Source organism: Pseudophryne corroboree, unplaced genomic scaffold, assembly GCF_028390025.1.
Source record: "Pseudophryne corroboree isolate aPseCor3 unplaced genomic scaffold, aPseCor3.hap2 scaffold_481, whole genome shotgun sequence".
NCBI classification, from domain to species: domain Eukaryota; kingdom Metazoa; phylum Chordata; class Amphibia; order Anura; family Myobatrachidae; genus Pseudophryne; species Pseudophryne corroboree.
In genome coordinates this window covers 423,369-440,336 of record NW_026970093.1, presented here as the reverse complement: position 1 = coordinate 440,336, position 16,968 = coordinate 423,369, and the positions used below count along the sequence as shown (strand labels likewise).

General features: G+C 42.0%; 8 non-coding genes and 2 pseudogenes across 8 annotated transcripts; 8 read left to right on the top strand and 2 right to left on the bottom strand.

Annotated features, from left to right (window-relative positions):
• Nucleotides 1-19: 19 nt before the first annotated feature.
• LOC135029158 (U5 spliceosomal RNA) lies at nucleotides 20-135 on the bottom strand. The gene has a single exon (XR_010225332.1). It is a non-coding gene; the product is annotated as a U5 spliceosomal RNA (small nuclear RNA).
• Nucleotides 136-279: 144 nt separating this feature from the next.
• LOC135029034 (U1 spliceosomal RNA) lies at nucleotides 280-442 on the top strand. The gene has a single exon (XR_010225249.1). It is a non-coding gene; the product is annotated as a U1 spliceosomal RNA (small nuclear RNA).
• Nucleotides 443-1,113: 671 nt separating this feature from the next.
• LOC135028860 (U1 spliceosomal RNA) lies at nucleotides 1,114-1,277 on the top strand. Its single transcript, XR_010225087.1, has one exon. It is a non-coding gene; the product is annotated as a U1 spliceosomal RNA (small nuclear RNA).
• Nucleotides 1,278-1,429: 152 nt separating this feature from the next.
• Nucleotides 1,430-1,565, top strand: LOC135029133 (U1 spliceosomal RNA; annotated as a pseudogene).
• Nucleotides 1,566-2,263: 698 nt separating this feature from the next.
• On the top strand, nucleotides 2,264-2,427 carry LOC135028873 (U1 spliceosomal RNA). Its single transcript, XR_010225099.1, has one exon. It is a non-coding gene; the product is annotated as a U1 spliceosomal RNA (small nuclear RNA).
• Nucleotides 2,428-11,170: 8,743 nt separating this feature from the next.
• On the bottom strand, nucleotides 11,171-11,349 carry LOC135029145 (U1 spliceosomal RNA; annotated as a pseudogene).
• Nucleotides 11,350-15,122: 3,773 nt separating this feature from the next.
• LOC135028837 (U1 spliceosomal RNA) lies at nucleotides 15,123-15,286 on the top strand. The gene has a single exon (XR_010225064.1). It is a non-coding gene; the product is annotated as a U1 spliceosomal RNA (small nuclear RNA).
• A 152-nt stretch (nucleotides 15,287-15,438) lies between these two features.
• LOC135029042 (U1 spliceosomal RNA) lies at nucleotides 15,439-15,601 on the top strand. Its single transcript, XR_010225256.1, has one exon. It is a non-coding gene; the product is annotated as a U1 spliceosomal RNA (small nuclear RNA).
• Nucleotides 15,602-16,272: 671 nt separating this feature from the next.
• LOC135028928 (U1 spliceosomal RNA) lies at nucleotides 16,273-16,436 on the top strand. The gene has a single exon (XR_010225153.1). It is a non-coding gene; the product is annotated as a U1 spliceosomal RNA (small nuclear RNA).
• Nucleotides 16,437-16,588: 152 nt separating this feature from the next.
• On the top strand, nucleotides 16,589-16,752 carry LOC135029068 (U1 spliceosomal RNA). Its single transcript, XR_010225277.1, has one exon. It is a non-coding gene; the product is annotated as a U1 spliceosomal RNA (small nuclear RNA).
• Nucleotides 16,753-16,968: the final 216 nt, after the last annotated feature.

Sequence of the window (16,968 nt, the reverse complement as noted above, 5' to 3'; positions counted from 1 at the left end):
TCTTTAAACCGATAAAAGAAACCCCAAAAAGATGGGGCATGCAAAAATTGAGATAAAACTCGGTTTTGCTCCTCTCCACGGAAATCTTTAGTAAAAGGCGAAAGATTTGTTCGTTCTGAAGAGAAACCAGAGCATGACCAAGATTTTTATCTGAAAATATGTGTTCTCCCTGCAGTTGTTGTCCCCAGATGAGAGTTCCCTTGTGCTGCCTCAGTTGAATCTCCTTTACTTGACAGGGGGATGCTCGAGCAGCGACCCTCCCCAGCTCTAGCCCAACTCCTACTTACCTGCCAGGTGAGATACTATGATCATGAAGGTGCTTCTCCCAGGGCAAGGCTCACCCATTGCACTCTGGGTGTGCTGCTTCTGCGATTTCCCCAAATGTGGGAAACTTGACTGCATAATTTGTGTTTCCCCTGGTCGGCTCTCGTATAATTCAGATCTCTTTGTCTCAGGTCTCTCTCCAGCCTAGTTTGCTGTCTGTTTCTACTTCTCTTTTCTTGAGCCGCTCCCTTCTATGCCCTTGCGCACTATCCTGACTTCTCCCGTCTGCTTACTTCGTGCCTTCCAACGCACAATGCAAACTACAGGTAGTGCTGCAGGACCCACACCCTTTTACTTGCCTTACAGAGCGTCTCTGGAGCAGTTACAGTGCCCAGCTGCTGCAAGAAATCAGCTTGAATGCTTCAGGGGCTGGGGAATAGCCAACATGAGCCCCACACCGAAGGAGGGTGGAGGTGTGTAATGCGAACTAGGGGTCATCCAAGCGCCGCAAAAGGCCGCCATGCCCTGCACGCCCCTTGTCTCTTTTCATATGCAGACGAGGGTTGAAGCCAACTTTGACCCACTGTTTGGATGACATCACCATATGCAAATCCATCTGCTGCAGGCCTTCCCCCAGGAATGCTTGCACTAGTTGTTGCATTTGGTTTGTTGTTTGGGGGTGCTTCAGTATTAGGCAGCCTTCTGCCCTCCCATGTTCATCTGAAAATATGTGTTCTCCCTGCAGTTGTTGTCCCCAGATGAGAGTTCCCTTGTGCTGCCTCAGTTGAATCTCCTTTACTTGACAGAGATGTGCCTGAGCAGCGGCCCTCCCCAGCCCTATCCCAAATCATACTTATTTTGCATAGGCGATACCATGGTCATGAAGATTGTTCTCCCAGGGTGAGGTTCATTCATTGCATTCTGGGTATGCTGACCCCTGTGATTTCCCCAAATGTGGGAAACTCGACTGCATTATTTGTGGTAGTGGGGGACTGTGTTTGTGCTTTCCTCTGGTCAGCTCTGGTAAAAATCAGATTTCTTTATCTCAGATCTTCCTCTAGCCTTGTTCTTCTTTCGAGAGTTCCCTTGTGCTGCCTCAGTTGGATCTCTTTCACTTGACAGGGGGGTGCCCGAGCAGCGACCCTCCCCAGCTCTAGCCCAACTCCTACTTACCTGCCAGGTGAGATACTATGATCATGAAGGTGCTTCTCCCAGGGCAAGGCTCACCCATTGCACTCTAGTTGTGCTGCCCCTGTGATTTCCCCAAATGTGGGAAACTTGACTGCATAATTTGTGTTTCCCTTCGTCGGCTCTCGTATAATTCAGATCTCTTTGTCTCAGGTCTCTCTCCAGCCTAGTTTGCTGTCTGTTTCCACTTCTCTTTTCTTGAGCCGCTCCCTTCTATGCCCTTGCGCACTATCCTGACTTCTCCCGTCTGCTTACTTCGTGCCTTCCAACGCACAATGCAAACTACAGGTAGTGCTGCAGGGCCCACACCCTTTTACTTGCCTTACAGAGCAGCTCTGGAGCAGTTACAGTGCCCAGCTGCTGCAAGAAATCAGCTTGAATGCTTCAGGGGCTGGGGCATAGCCAACATGAGCCCCACACCGAAGGAGGGTGGAGGTGTGTAATGCGAACTAGGGGTCATCCAAGCGCCGCAAAAGGCCGCCATGCCCTGCACGCCCCTTTTCTCTTTTCATATGCAGACGAGGGTTGAAGCCAACTTTGACCCACTGCTTGGATGGCATCACCATATGCAAATCCATCTGCTGCAGGCCTTCCCCCAGGAATGCTTGCACTAGTTGTTGCATTTGGTTTGTTGTTTGGGGGTGCTTCAGTATTAGGCAGCCTTCTGCCCTCCCATGTTCATCTGAAAATATGTGTTCTCCCTGCAGTTGTTGTCCCCAGATGAGAGTTCCCTTGTGCTGCCTCAGTTGAATCTCCTTTACTTGACAGAGATGTGCCTGAGCAGCGGCCCTCCCCAGCCCTATCCCAAATCATACTTATTTTGCATAGGAGAGACCATGGTCTTGAAGATTGTTCTCCCAGGGTGAGGTTCATTCATTGCATTCTGGGTATGCTGACCCATGTGATTTCCCCAAATGTGGGAAACTCAACTGCATTATTTGTGGTAGTGGGGGACTGTGTTTGTGCTTTCCTCTGGTCAGCTCTAGTAAAAGTCAGATTTCTTTGTTTCAGTTCTTCCTCTAGCCTTGTTCTTCTTTCGAGAGTTCCCTTGTGCTGCCTCAGTGTGTATGGTTATTAATCAAAAGGTTGGTGGTTCAATCCCACTAAGGGACGTAATTGACCTTGTTATCAGATTTTGGTGATATTTAAGTAGACAAGTCAAAATTTCAAACCCCCTGTTATGGTGTAGGGTACCTGGCCTTCTCTGATGTAATCAGAGTTAGATTTGATTCAGTGATTTTATAAAAACAGCTAGGAAGCACAATTTAGCAGTGGGTTGCAGAGAAAAAGAAATATGCTGGCAAAAAAATCCAATTGAGTGATTAAACAGCTCTTCATTTTCTGGCTTTATTTTTATGCTAACAAATTTGTTCTCTGAAAAGTGTCCACAAAGCCAAGTCTCTGATTAACACCTTTGTAGGGATGGTTTTTCACCTATTACTAAATTAAACTTGCTTCATTGGAAAGGCAGCAAGATGCATCCTCATTTCAATGTCTACTGAAATAATACAGGTTGACACCAGGAAACATTAACGCCACTGCATCCTTGCTGCTTTCGCATGTGGAAGTCTGTTTAATGTGAAAACAAGGTGATATCTAATTAGCACACAGGTAAGGAATTAAGAAAATCTTTATTTAAGGGTGAAGGTGTTTCTCACAAAATCGTTGCCCCAATGCATCATTGAAATTCAAGCTGGAAAGATGATTTTAATATATCACTTGTACATTTTGTATTGCTCTTCTGGTGACAATGTAGTTTGTTTTTGTCAATTACCATTTTAATAATAGGGTAAAGAAAATTAAGTGGATTTTTGAAAGAAAACAATACTGTCAATATACTATTAAAACAAATTAAAATGGTAAAAGTTAGTGTACTTTAAGTAAAAATAAAAGAGCAAAAATATCAATCCCAGTTTTGGATTACTTTAATTAACAAAAAAAATGCATATAGCAGAGGATAGTTTCAATCTGCCTACCTCTGGGTTATGGGCCCAGCATTTTTCCATTGCAGTACTCTGCTGCACATGTAAGTGCAAGAGATCCTGAAGCACTCACTCATCATGGGAAAGTACCAATGTGTTTCTTCGTTGGTTGATGGAAGAAACATCTTACAAAAACTCTCCAGATTATTGACTTTTTAAAGTTTTTCTAGGAAACGTTCTAGATGAATGCTTATTAGCCTTTGTCAGTACGTACGTTTGTAAAGTGTCTCTGTGGCGCAATCTGTTAGTGTGTTTGGTTATTAATCAAAGGGTTGGTGGTTCAATCCCACCCAGGGATGTAATTGACCTTGTTATCAGATTTTGGTGATCTTTAAGTAGACAAGTCAAAATTTCAAACCCCCTTCTTATGGTGTAGGGTACCTGGCCTTCTCTGATGTAATCAGAGTTAGATTTGATTAAGTGATTTTATAAAAAAAACAGCTAGGAAGCACAATTTAGCAGTGGGTTGCAGAGAAAAAGAAAAATGCTGGCAGAAAAATCCAATTGAGTGATTAAACAGCTCTTCATTTTCTGGCTTTATTTTTATGATTACAAATTTGTTCTCTGAAAAGTGTCCACAAAGCCAAGTATCTGATTAACATCTTTGTAGGGATGGTTTTTCACCTATTACTAAATTAAACTTGCTTCATTGGAAAGGCAGCAAGATGCATCCTCATTTCAATATCTACGGAAATAATACAGGTTGACACCAGGAAACATTAACGCCACTGCATCTTTGCTGTTTTCTCATGTGGAAGTCTGTTTAATGTGAAAACAAGGTGATATCTAATTAGCACACAGGTAAGGAATTAAGAACATCTTTATTTAAGGGTGAAGATGTTTCTCACAAAATCGTTGCCCCAATGCATCATTGAAATTCAAGCTGGAAAGATGATTTTAATATATCACTTGTACATTTTGTATTGCTCTTCTGGTGACAATGTAGTTTGTTTTTGTCAATTACCATTTTAATAATCGGGTAAAGAAAATTAATAGGATTTTTGAAAGAAAACAATACTATTAAAACAAATTAAAATGGTAAAAGTTATTGTACTTTAAGTAAAAATAAAAGAGCAAAAATATCAATCCCAGTTTTGGATTACTTTAATTAACAAAAAAAATGCATATAGCAGAGGATAGTTTCAATCTGCCTACCTCTGGGTTATGGACCCAGCATGCTTCCATTACAGTACTCTGCTGCACATGTAAGTGCAAGAGATCCTGAAGCACTCACTCATCATGGGAAAGTACCAATGTGTTTCTTCATTGGTTGATGGAAGAAACATCTTACAAAAACTCTCCACATTATTGACTTTTTAAAATGTTTCTAGGAATCATTCTAGATGAATGCTTATTAGCCTTTGTCAGTAAGTACTTTTGCAAAGTGTCGCTGTGGCGCAATCAGTTAGTGTGTAAGGCTATTAACCAAAAGGTTGGTGGTTCAATCCCACCCAGGGACTTAATTGACCTTGTTATCAGATTTTGGTGATCTTTAAGTAGACAAGTCAAAATTTCAAACCCACTGTTATGGTGTAGGGTACCTGGCCTTCTCTGATGTTTAGATTTGATTCAGTGATTTTATAAAAACAGCTAGGAAGCACAATTTAGCAGTGGGTTGCAGAGAAAAAGAAATATGCTGGCAGAAAAATCCAATTGAGTGATTAAACAGCTCTTCATTTTCTGGCTTTATTTTTATACTAACAAATTTGTTCTCTGAAAAGTGTCCACAAAGCCAAGTCTCTGATTAACACCTTTGTAGGGATGGTTTTTCACCTATTACTAAATTAAACTTGCTTCATTGGAAAGGCAGCAAGATGCATCCTCATTTCAATGTCTACTGAAATAATACCGGTTGACACCAGGAAACATTAACGCCACTGCATCCTTGCTGCTTTCGCATGTGGAAGTCTGTTTAATGTGAAAACAAGGTGATATCTAATTAGCACACAGGTAAGGAATTAAGAAAATCTTTATTTAAGGGTGAAGATGTTTCTCACAAAATCGTTGCCCCAATGCATCATTGAAATTCAAGCTGGAAAGATGATTTTAATATATCACTTGTACATTTTGTATTGCTCTTCTGGTGACAATGTAGTTTGTTTTTGTCAATTACCATTTTAATAATCGGGTAAAGAAAATTAATTGGATTTTTGAAAGAAAACAATACTGTCAATATACTATTAAAACAAATTAAAATGGTAAAAGTTATTGTACTTTAAGTAAAAATAAAAGAGCAAAAATATCAATCCCAGTTTTGGATTACTTTAATTAACAAAAAAAAATGCATATAGCAGAGGATAGTTTCAATCTGCCTACCTCTGGGTTATGGACCCAGCATGCTTCCATTACAGTACTCTGTTGCACATGTAAGTGCAAGAGGTCCTGAAGCACTCACTTATCATGGGAAAGTACCAATGTGTTTCTTCATTGGTTGATGGAAGAAACATCTTACAAAAACTCTCCACATTATTGACTTTTTAAAATGTTTCTAGGAATCGTTCTAGATGAATGCTTATTAGCCTTTGTCAGTATGTTCTTTTGCAAAGTGTTGTTTTGGCGCAATCAGTTAGTGTGTAAGGCTATTAACCAAAAGGTTGGTGGTTCAATCCCACCCAGGGACTTAATTGACCTTGTTATCAGATTTTGGTGATCTTTAAGTAGACAAGTCAAAATTTCAAACCCCCTGTTATGGTGTAGGGTACCTGGCCTTCTCTAATGTAATCAGAGTTAGATTTGATTCAGTGATTTTATAAAAACAGCTAGGAAGAACAATTTAGCAGTGGGTTGCAGAGAAAAAGAAATATGCTGGCAGAAAAATCCAATTGAGTGATTAAACAGCTCTTCATTTTCTGGCTTTATTTTTATACTAACAAATTTGTTCTCTGAAAAGTGTCCACAAAGACAAGTCTCTGATTAACACCTTTGTAGGGATGGTTTTTCACCTATTACTAAATTAAACTTGCTTCATTGGAAAGGCAGCAAGATGCATCTTCATTTCAATGTCTACTGAAATAATACAGGTTGACACCAGGAAACATTAACGCCACTGCATCCTTGCTGCTTTCGCATGTGGAAGTCTGTTTAATGTGAAAACAAGGTGATATCTAATTAGCACACAGGTAAGGAATTAAGAAAATCTTTATTTAAGGGTGAAGATGTTTCTCACAAAATCGTTGCCCCAATACATCATTGAAATTCAAGCTGGAAAGATGATTTTAATATATCACTTGTACATTTTGTATTGCTCTTCTGGTGACAATGTAGTTTGTTTTTGTCAATTACCATTTTAATAATCGGGTAAAGAAAATTAAGTGGATTTTTGAAAGAAAACAATACTGTCAATATACTATTAAAACAAATTAAAATGGTAAAAGTTATTGTACTTTAAGTAAAAATAAAAGAGCAAAAATATCAATCCCAGTTTTGGATTACTTTAATTAACAAAAAAAAATGCATATAGCAGAGGATAGTTTCAATTTGCCTACCTCTGGGTTATGGACCCAGCATGCTTCCATTACAGTACTCTGCTGCACATGTAAGTGCAAGAGGTCCTGAAGCACTCACTTATCATGGGAAAGTACCAATGTGTTTCTTCATTGGTTGATGGAAGAAACATCTTACAAAAACTCTCCACATTATTGACTTTTTAAAATGTTTCTAGGAATCGTTCTAGATGAATGCTTATTAGCCTTTGTCAGTATGTACTTTTGCTAAGTGTAGCTGTGGCGCAATCAGTTAGTGTGTAAGGCTATTAACCAAAAGGTTGGTTGTTCAATCCCACCCAGGGATTTAATTGACCTTGTTATCAGATTTTGGTGATCTTTAAGTAGACAAGTCAAAATTTCAAACCCCCTGTTATGGTGTAGGGTACCTGGCCTTCTCTGATGTAATCAGAGTTAGATTTGATTCAGTGATTTTATAAAAACAGCTAGGAAGCACAATTTGGCAGTGGGTTGCAGAGAAAAAGAAATATGCTGGCACAAAAATCCAATTGAGTGTTTAAACAGCTCTTCATTTTCTGGCTTTATTTTTATGCTAACTAATTTGTTCTCTGAAAAGTGTCCACAAAGCCAAGTATCTGATTAACATATTTGTAGGGATGGTTTTTCACCTATTACTAAATTAAACTTGCTTCATTGGAAAGGCAGCAAGATGTATCCTCATTTCAATATCTACTGAAATAATACAGGTTGACACCAGGAAACATTAACGCCACTGCATCCTTGCTGCTTTCTCATGTGGAAGTCTGTTTAATGTGAAAACAAGGTGATATCTAATTAGCACACAGGTAAGGAATTAAGAAAATCTTTATTTAAGGGTGAAGATGTTTCTCACAAAATCGTTGCCCCAATGCATCATTGAAATTCAAGCTGGAAAGATGATTTTAATATATCACTTGTACATTTTGTATTGCTCTTCTGGTGACAATGTAGTTTGTTTTTGTCAATTACCATTTTAATAATAGGGTAAAGAAAATTAAGTGGATTTTTGAAAGAAAACAATACTGTCAATATACTATTAAAACAAATTAAAATGGTAAAAGTTATTGTACTTTAAGTAAAAATAAAAGAGCAAAAATATCAATCCCAGTTTTGGATTACTTTAATTAACAAAAAAAATGCATATAGCAGAGGATAGTTTCAATCTGCCTACCTCTGGGTTATGGGCCCAGCATTTTTCCATTGCAGTACTCTGCTGCACATGTAAGTGCAAGAGATCCTGAAGCACTCACTCATCATGGGAAAGTACCAATGTGTTTCTTCGTTGGTTGATGGAAGAAACATCTTACAAAAACTCTCCAGATTATTGACTTTTTAAAGTTTTTCTAGGAAACGTTCTAGATGAATGCTTATTAGCCTTTGTCAGTATGTACGTTTGTAAAGTGTCTCTGTGGCGCAATCTGTTAGTGTGTTTGGTTATTAATCAAAGGGTTGGTGGTTCAATCCCACCCAGGGATGTAATTGACCTTGTTATCAGATTTTGGTGATCTTTAAGTAGACAAGTCAAAATTTCAAACCCCCTTCTTATGGTGTAGGGTACCTGGCCTACTCTGATGTAATCAGAGTTAGATTTGAATCAGTGATTTTATAAAAAAAACAGCTAGGAAGCACAATTTAGCAGTGGGTTGCAGAGAAAAAGAAATATGCTGGCAGAAAAATCCAATTGAGTGATTAAACAGCTCTTCATTTTCTGGCTTTATTTTTATGCTAACGAATTTGTTCTCTGAAAAGTGTCCACAAAGCCAAGTATCTGATTAACATATTTGTAGGGATGGTTTTTCACCTATTACTAAATTAAACTTGCTTCATTGGAAAGGCAGCAAGATGCATCCTCATTTCAATATCTACTGAAATAATACAGGTTGACACCAGGAAACATTAACGCCACTGCATCCTTGCTGCTTTCTCATGTGGAAGTCTGTTTAATGTGAAAACAAGGTGATATCTAATTAGCACACAGGTAAGGAATTAAGAAAATCTTTATTTAAGGGTGAAGATGTTTCTCACAAAATCGTTGCCCCAATGCATCATTGAAATTCAAGCTGGAAAGATGATTTTAATATATCACTTGTACATTTTGTATTGCTCTTCTGGTGACAATGTAGTTTGTTTTTGTCAATTACCATTTTAATAATCGGATAAAGAAAATTAATTGGATTTTTGAAAGAAAACAATACTGTCAATATACTATTAAAACAAATTAAAATGGTAAAAGTTATTGTACTTTAAGTAAAAATAAAAGCTAAAATATCAATCCCAGTTTTGGATTACTTTAATGAACAAAAAAAAAATGCATATAGCAAAGGATAGTTTCAATCTGCCTACCTCTGGGTTATGGGCCCAGCATGCTTCCATTGCAGTACTCTGCTGCACATGTAAGTGCAAGAGATCCTGAAGCACTCACTCATCATGCGAAAGTACTAATGTGTTTCTTTATTGGTTGCTGGTGAAACATCTTACAAAAACTCTCCAGATTATTGACTTTTTAAAGTTTTTCTAGGAAACGTTCTAGATGAATGCTTATTAGTCTTTGTCAGTATGTGCTTTTTGCAAAGTGTCTCTGTGGCGCAATCGGTTAGTGTGTTCAGCTATTTATCAAAAGGTTGGTGGTTCAATCCCACCCAGGGACGTAATTGACCTTGTGATCACATTTTGGTGATATTTAAGTAGACAAGTCAAAATTGCAAACCCCCTCTTATGGTATAGGGTACCTGGCCTTCTCTGATGTAATCAGAGTTAGATTTGATTAAGTGATTTTATAAAAAAACAGCTAGGAAGCACAATTTAGCAGTGGGTTGCAGAGAAAAAGAAAAATGCTGGCAGAAAAATCCAATTGAGTGATTAAACAGCTCTTCATTTTCTGGCTTTATTTTTATGATTACAAATTTGTTCTCTGAAAAGTGTCCACAAAGCCAAGTATCTGATTAACATCTTTGTAGGGATGGTTTTTCACCTATTACTAAATTAAACTTGCTTCATTGGAAAGGCAGCAAGATGCATCCTCATTTCAATATCTACGGAAATAATACAGGTTGACACCAGGAAACATTAACGCCACTGCATCTTTGCTGTTTTCTCATGTGGAAGTCTGTTTAATGTGAAAACAAGGTGATATCTAATTAGCACACAGGTAAGGAATTAAGAAAATCTTTATTTAAGGGTGAAGATGTTTCTCACAAAATCGTTGCCCCAATGCATCATTGAAATTCAAGCTGGAAAGATGATTTTAATATATCACTTGTACATTTTGTATTGCTCTTCTGGTGACAATGTAGTTTGTTTTTGTCAATTACCATTTTAATAATCGGGTAAAGAAAATTAATTGGATTTTTGAAAGAAAACAATACTGTCAATATACTATTAAAACAAATTAAAATGGTAAAAGTTATTGTACTTTAAGTAAAAATAAAAGAGCAAAAATATCAATCCCAGTTTTGGATTACTTTAATTAACAAAAAAAAAAATGCATATAGCAGAGGATAGTTTCAATATGCCTACCTCTGGGTTATGGACCCAGCATGCTTCCATTACAGTACTCTGCTGCACATGTAAGTGCAAAAGATCCTGAAGCACTCACTCATCATGGGAAAGTACCAATGTGTTTCTTCATTGGTTGATGGAAGAAACATCTTACAAAAACTCTCCACATTATTGACTTTTTAAAATGTTTCTAGGAATCGTTCTAGATGAATGCTTATTAGCCTTTGTCAGTATGTACTTTTGCAAAGTGTCGCTGTGGCGCAATCAGTTAGTGTGTAAGGCTATTAACCAAAAGGTTGGTGGTTCAATCCCACCCAGGGACTTAATTGACCTTGTTATCAGATTTTGGTGATCTTTAAGTAGACAAGTCAAAATTTCAAACCCCCTGTTATGGTGTAGGGTACCTGGCCTTCTCTGATGTAATCAGAGTTAGATTTGATTCAGTGATTTTATAAAAACAGCTAGGAAGCACAATTTAGCAGTGGGTTGCAGAGAAAAAGAAATATGCTGGCAGAAAAATCCAATTGAGTGATTAAACAGCTCTTCATTTTCTGGCTTTATTTTTATGCTAACAAATTTGTGCTCTGAAAAGTGTCCACAAAGCCAAGTATCTGATTAACACCTTTGTAGGGATGGTTTTTCACCTATTATTAAATTAAACTTGCTTCATTGGAAAGGCAGCAAGTGATGTCATCCAAGCATTGGGTCAAAGTTGGCTTCAAACCTCGTCTGCTTATGAAAAGAGAAAAGGGGTATGCAGGGCATGGCGGCCTTTTGCGGTGCTTGGATGACCCCTAGTTCGCATTAAATAATGCAGTCGAGTTTCCCACATTTGGGGAAATCACAGAGGTCAGCATACCCAGAATGCAATGAATGAACCGCACCCTGGGAGAACAGTCTTCATGACCATGGTATCTCCTATGCAAAATAAGTATGATTTGGGATAGGGCTGGGGAGGGCCGCTGCTCAGGCACATCTCTGTCAAGTAAAGGAGATTCAACTGAGGCAGCACAAGGGAACTCTCATCTGGGGACAACAACTGCAGGGAGAACACATATTTTCAGATGAACATGGGAGGGCAGAAGGCTGCCTAATACTGAAGCACCCCCAAACAACAAACCAAATGCAACAACTAGTGCAAGCATTCCTGGGGGAAGGCCTGCAGCAGATGGATTTGCATATGGCGATGTCATCCAAGCAGTGGGTCAAAGTTGGCTTCAACCCTCGTCTGCATATGAAAAGAGAAAAGGGGTGTGCAGGGCATGGCGGCCTTTTGCGGCACTTGGATGACCCCTAGTTCGCATTAAACACCTCCACCCTCCGTCGGTGTGGGGCTCATGTTGGCTATGCCCCAGCCCCTGAAGGATTCAAGCTGATTTCTTGCAGCAGCTGGGCACTGTAACAGCTCCAGAGCTGCTCTGTAAGGCAAGTAAAAGGGTGTGGGCCCTGCAGCAATACCTGTAGTTCGCATTGTGCGAGACCCCTAGTTCGCATTAAACACCCCCACCCTCCTTCGGTGTGGGGCTCATGTTGGCCATGCCCCAGCCCCTGAAGCATTCACGCTGATTTCTTGCAGCAGCTGGGCACTGTAACAGCTCAAGAGCTGCTCTGTAAGGCAAGTAAAAGGGTGTGGGCCCTGCAGCACTACCTGTAGTTTGCATTGTGCATTGGAAGGCACAAAGTAAGCAGACGGGAGGAGAAGTCAGGATAGTGCACAAGGGTATAGACGGGAGGGGCTCAAGAAAAAAGAAGTGGAAACAGACAGCAAACTAGGCTTCCAATGCACAATGCAAACTACAGGTAGTGCTGCAGGGCCCACACCCTTTTACTTGCCTTACAGAGCAGCTCTGGAGCTGTTTAATCACTCAATTGGATTTTTCTGCCAGCATAATTTTTCTCTTACGTCCTAGAGGATGCTGGGGATTCCGTAAGGACCATGGGGGATAGACGGGCTCCGCAGGAGACATGGGCACTTTAAGAAAGACTTTAGATCTGGGTGTGCACTGGCTCCTCCCTCTATGCCCCTCCTCCAGACCTCAGTTTACTACTGTGCCCAGAGGAGACTGGGTGCTTTTCAGGGAGCTCTCCTGAGTTTCCTGACAGAAAGTATATTTGTTAGATTTTTTTATTTTCAGGGAGCCTGCTGGCAACAGACTCCCTGCATCGAGGGGCGGAGGGGAGAGATGCACACCTACTTCTGTGAGTTGATAGGCTCTGCTTCTTAGGCTACTGTACAGCATTAGCTCCAGAGGGATCGGTACGCAGGTCTCACCCTCGCCGTCCGTCCCAGAGCCGCGCCGCCGTCCCCCTCGCAGAGCCGGAAGATAGAAGCCGGGTGAGTATGAGAAGAAAAGAAGACTTCAGAGGCGGCGGAAGACTTCATGATCTTCACTGAGGTAACGCACAGCAGTAAAGCTGTGCTCCATTGCTCCAATACACCTCACACACGGCAGTCAGTGTAAGGGTGAAGGGCGCAGGGGGGACGCCCTGGGCAGCAATATAGACCTCTCTTTGGCAAAATAAATATATATGCAGCTAGGCACTGTATATATATATATAAGAGCCCCCGCCATTTTTTTACTATATTTGAGCGGGACAGAAGCCCGTCGCTGAGGGGGTGGGGCTTCTCCCTCAGCACTCACCAGCGCCATTTTCTCCACAGCACCGCTGAGGGGAAGCTCCACGGACTCTCCCCTGCTTATACCACGGTAGAAAGAGGGTCTTAAAGAAGAGGGGGGCACATAATTAGGCGCATATATATATGGAAATACAGCGCTACTGGGTAAACATAAAATTATTGTGTTTTTTTCCTGGGTCATATAGCGCTGGGGTGTGTGCTGGCATACTCTCTCTCTCTGTCTCTCCAAAGGGCCTTGTTGGGGAACTGTCCTCAGATAAGAGGATTCCCTGAGTGTATGGTGTGTCGGTACACGTGTGTCGACATGTCTGAGGTAGAAGGCTCTCCTAGAGAGGAGCAGGAGCAAATTAATGTGGTGTCTCCATCGACAACGCCGACACCTGACTGGATGGATATGTGGAATGTTTTAAGTGCTAATGTAAACTTATTACACAAGATATTAGACAAAGCTGAAGCTAGGGAACAGTCAGGGAGTCAACCCATGCCTGTCCCTATGTCGCAGGGACCTTCGGGGTCTCAAAAGCGCCCACTATCCCAAATAGTTGACACAGATACCGACACAGATTCTGACTCCAGTGTCGACTACGATGATGCAAAGTTACAGCCAAAATTGGCTAAATGTATTCGATATATGATTATTGCAATAAAAGATGTTTTGCACATCACAGAGTCCCCTGTCCCTGACACGAGGGTACACATGTATAAGGGAAAGAAACCTGAGATAACCTTTCCCTCCTCACATGAGTTGAACGAATTATGTGAAAAAGCTTGGGAATCTCCAGACAAAAAGCTGCAGATTCCCAAAAGGATTCTTATGGCGTATCCTTTCCCGCCAATGGACAGGATACGGTGGGAATCCTCCCCTAGGGTGGATAAAGCATTGACACGCTTATCCAAAAAGGTAGCGCTGCCATCCCAGGATACGGCTACCATCAGGGACCCTGCTGACCGCAAGCAGGAGGTTACCCTAAAGTCCATTTACACACATTCTGGTACCTTACTCAGACCGGCAATTGCGTCGGCCGGGGTTGTAGCGCGGTGGCAGCATGGACAGATACCTTATCAGCAGAGATTGAGACCCTAGATAAGGATGCTATGTTATTGACCATAGGGCATATAAAAGATGCTGTCCTATATATGAGAGATGCTCAAAGTGACATTAGTCTACTGGGTTCTAGAATAAACGCTATGTCGATTTCTGCTAGACGAGTCCTATGGACCCGGCAATGGACAGGTGATGCCGACTCAAAAAGGCATATGGAGGTTTTACCTTACAGGGGTGAGGAATTGTTTGGGGAAGGTCTCTCGGACCTAGTCTCCACAGCTACAGCTGGTAAATCAAATTTTTTGCCTTATATTCCCTCACAGCCTAAGAAAGCACCACATTATCAAATACAGTCCTTTCGATCACAGAGAAACAAGAAAGTACGAGGTGCGTCCTTTCTTGCCAGAGGTAAGGGCAGAGGGAAGAAGCTGCACAACACAGCTAGTTCCCAGGAACAGAAGTCCTCCCCGGCCTCTACAAAATCCACCGCATGACGCTGGGGCTCCGCTAAAGGAGTCCGCCCAGTTGGGGGCACGTCTTCGAGTTTTCAGCCACATCTGGGTTCATTCGCAGGTGGATCCCTAGGCAATAGAAATTGTTTCTCAGGGTTACAAGCTGAAATTCGAAGAGGTGCCTCCTCGCCGGTTTTTCAAATCGGCCCTACCATCTTCTCCCCAGGAAAGGGAGATAGTGTTAAATGCAATTCACAAATTGTATCTTCAACATATGCAGATGAGGGTTCCAGCCAACTTTGGCCCACTGCTTGGATGACATCACCGTATGCAAATCCGTCTTCTGCAGACCTTCTCCCAGGAATGCTTGTACTAGTTGTTGCATTTGGTTTGTTGTTTGGGCGTGCTTCAGTATTAGGCAGCCTTCTGCCCTCCCATGTTCATCTGAAAATATGTGTTCTCCCGGCAGTTGTTGTCCCCAGATGAGAGTTCCCTTGTGCTGCCTCAGTTGAATCTCCTTTACTTGACAGAGATGTGCATGAGCAGCGGCCCTCCCCAGCCCTATCTCAAATCATACTTATTTTGCATAGGAGATACCATGGTCATAAAGATTGTTCTCCCAGGGTGAGGTTCATTCATTGCATTCTGGGTATGCTGACCCCTGTGATTTCCCCAAATGTGGGAAACTCAACTGCATTATTTGTGGTAGTGGGGGACTGTGTTTGTGTTTTCCTCTGGTCAGCTCTGGTAAAAGTCAGATTTCTTTGTCTCAGATCTTCCTCTAGCCTTGTTCTTCTTTCGAGAGTTCCATTGTGCTGCCTCAGTTTGACCTCCTTCACTTGACAGGGGGGTACCCGAGCAGCGACCCTCCCCAGCTCTAGCCCAACTCCTACATACCTGCCAGGTGAGATACTATGATCATGAAGGTGCTTCTCCCAGGGCAAGGCTCACCCATTGCACTCTGGGTGTGCTGCTCCTGCGATTTCCCCAAATGTGGGAAACTTGACTGCATAATTTGTGTTTCCCCTGGTCGGCTCTCGTATAATTCAGATCTCTTTGTCTCAGGTCTCTCTCCAGCCTAGTTTGCTGTCTGTTTCCACTTCTGTTTTCTTGAGCCGCTCCCTTCTATGCCCTTGCGCACTATCCTGACTTCTCCCGTCTGCTTACTTTGTGCCTTCCAACGCACAATGCGAACTACAGGTAGTGCTGCAGGGCCCACACCCTTTTACTTGCCGTACAGAGCAGCTCTGGAGCTATTACAGTGCCCAGCTGCTGCAAGAAATCAGCTTGAATGCTTCAGGGGCTGGGGCATAGCCAACATGAGCCCCACACCGAAGGAGGGTGGAGGTATTTAATGCGAACTAGGGGTCATCCAAGCACCGCAAAAGGCCGCCATGCCCTGCATAACCCTTTTCTCTTTTCATATGCAGATGAGGGTTCCAGCCAACTTTGGCCCACTGCTTGGATGACATCACCGTATGCAAATCCGTCTTCTGCAGACCTTCTCCCAGGAATGCTTTTACTAGTTGTTACATTTGGTTTGTTGTTTGGGGGTGCTTCAGTATTAGGCAGCCTTCTGCCCTCCCATGTTCATCTGAAAATATGTGTTCTCCCTGCAGTTGTTGTCCCCAGATGAGAGTTCCCTTGTGCTGCCTCAGTTGAATCTCCTTTACTTGACAGAGATGTGCCTGAGCAGCGGCCCTCCCCAGCCCTATCCCAAATCATACTTATTTTGCATAGAAGTTTCCATGGTCATGAAGATTGTTCTCCCAGGGTGAGGTTCATTCATTGCATTCTGGGTATGCTGACCCCTGTGATTTCCCCAAATGTGGGAAACTCGACTGCATTAATTGTGGTAGTGGGGGACTGTGTTTGTGCTTTCCTCTGGTCAGCTCTGGAAAAAGACAGATTTCTTTGTCTCAGATCTTCCTCTAGCCTTGTTCTTTTTTCGAGAGTTTCCTTGTGCTGCCTCAGTTGGATCTCCTTCACTTGACAGGGGGGTGCCCGAGCAGCGACCCTCCCCATCTCTAGCCCAACTCCTACTTACCTGCCAGGTGAGATACTATGATCAGGAAGGTGCTTCTCCCAGGGCAAGGCTCACCCATTGCACTCTGGGTGTGCTGCTCCTACGATTTCCCCAAATGTGGGACACTTGACTGCATAATTTGTGTTTCCTCTAGTCGGCTACTCGTATAATTCAGATCTCTTTGTCTCAGGTCTCTCTCCAGCCTAGTTTGCTGTCTGTTTCCACTTCTCTTTTCTTGAGCCGCTGCCTTCTATGCCCTTGTGCACTCTCCTGACTTCTCCTGTCTGCTTACTTTGTGCCTTCCAACGCACAATGCAAACTACAGGTAGTGCTGCAGGGCCCACACCCTTTTACTTGCCTTTCAGAGCAGCTCTGGAGCTGTTACAGTGCCCA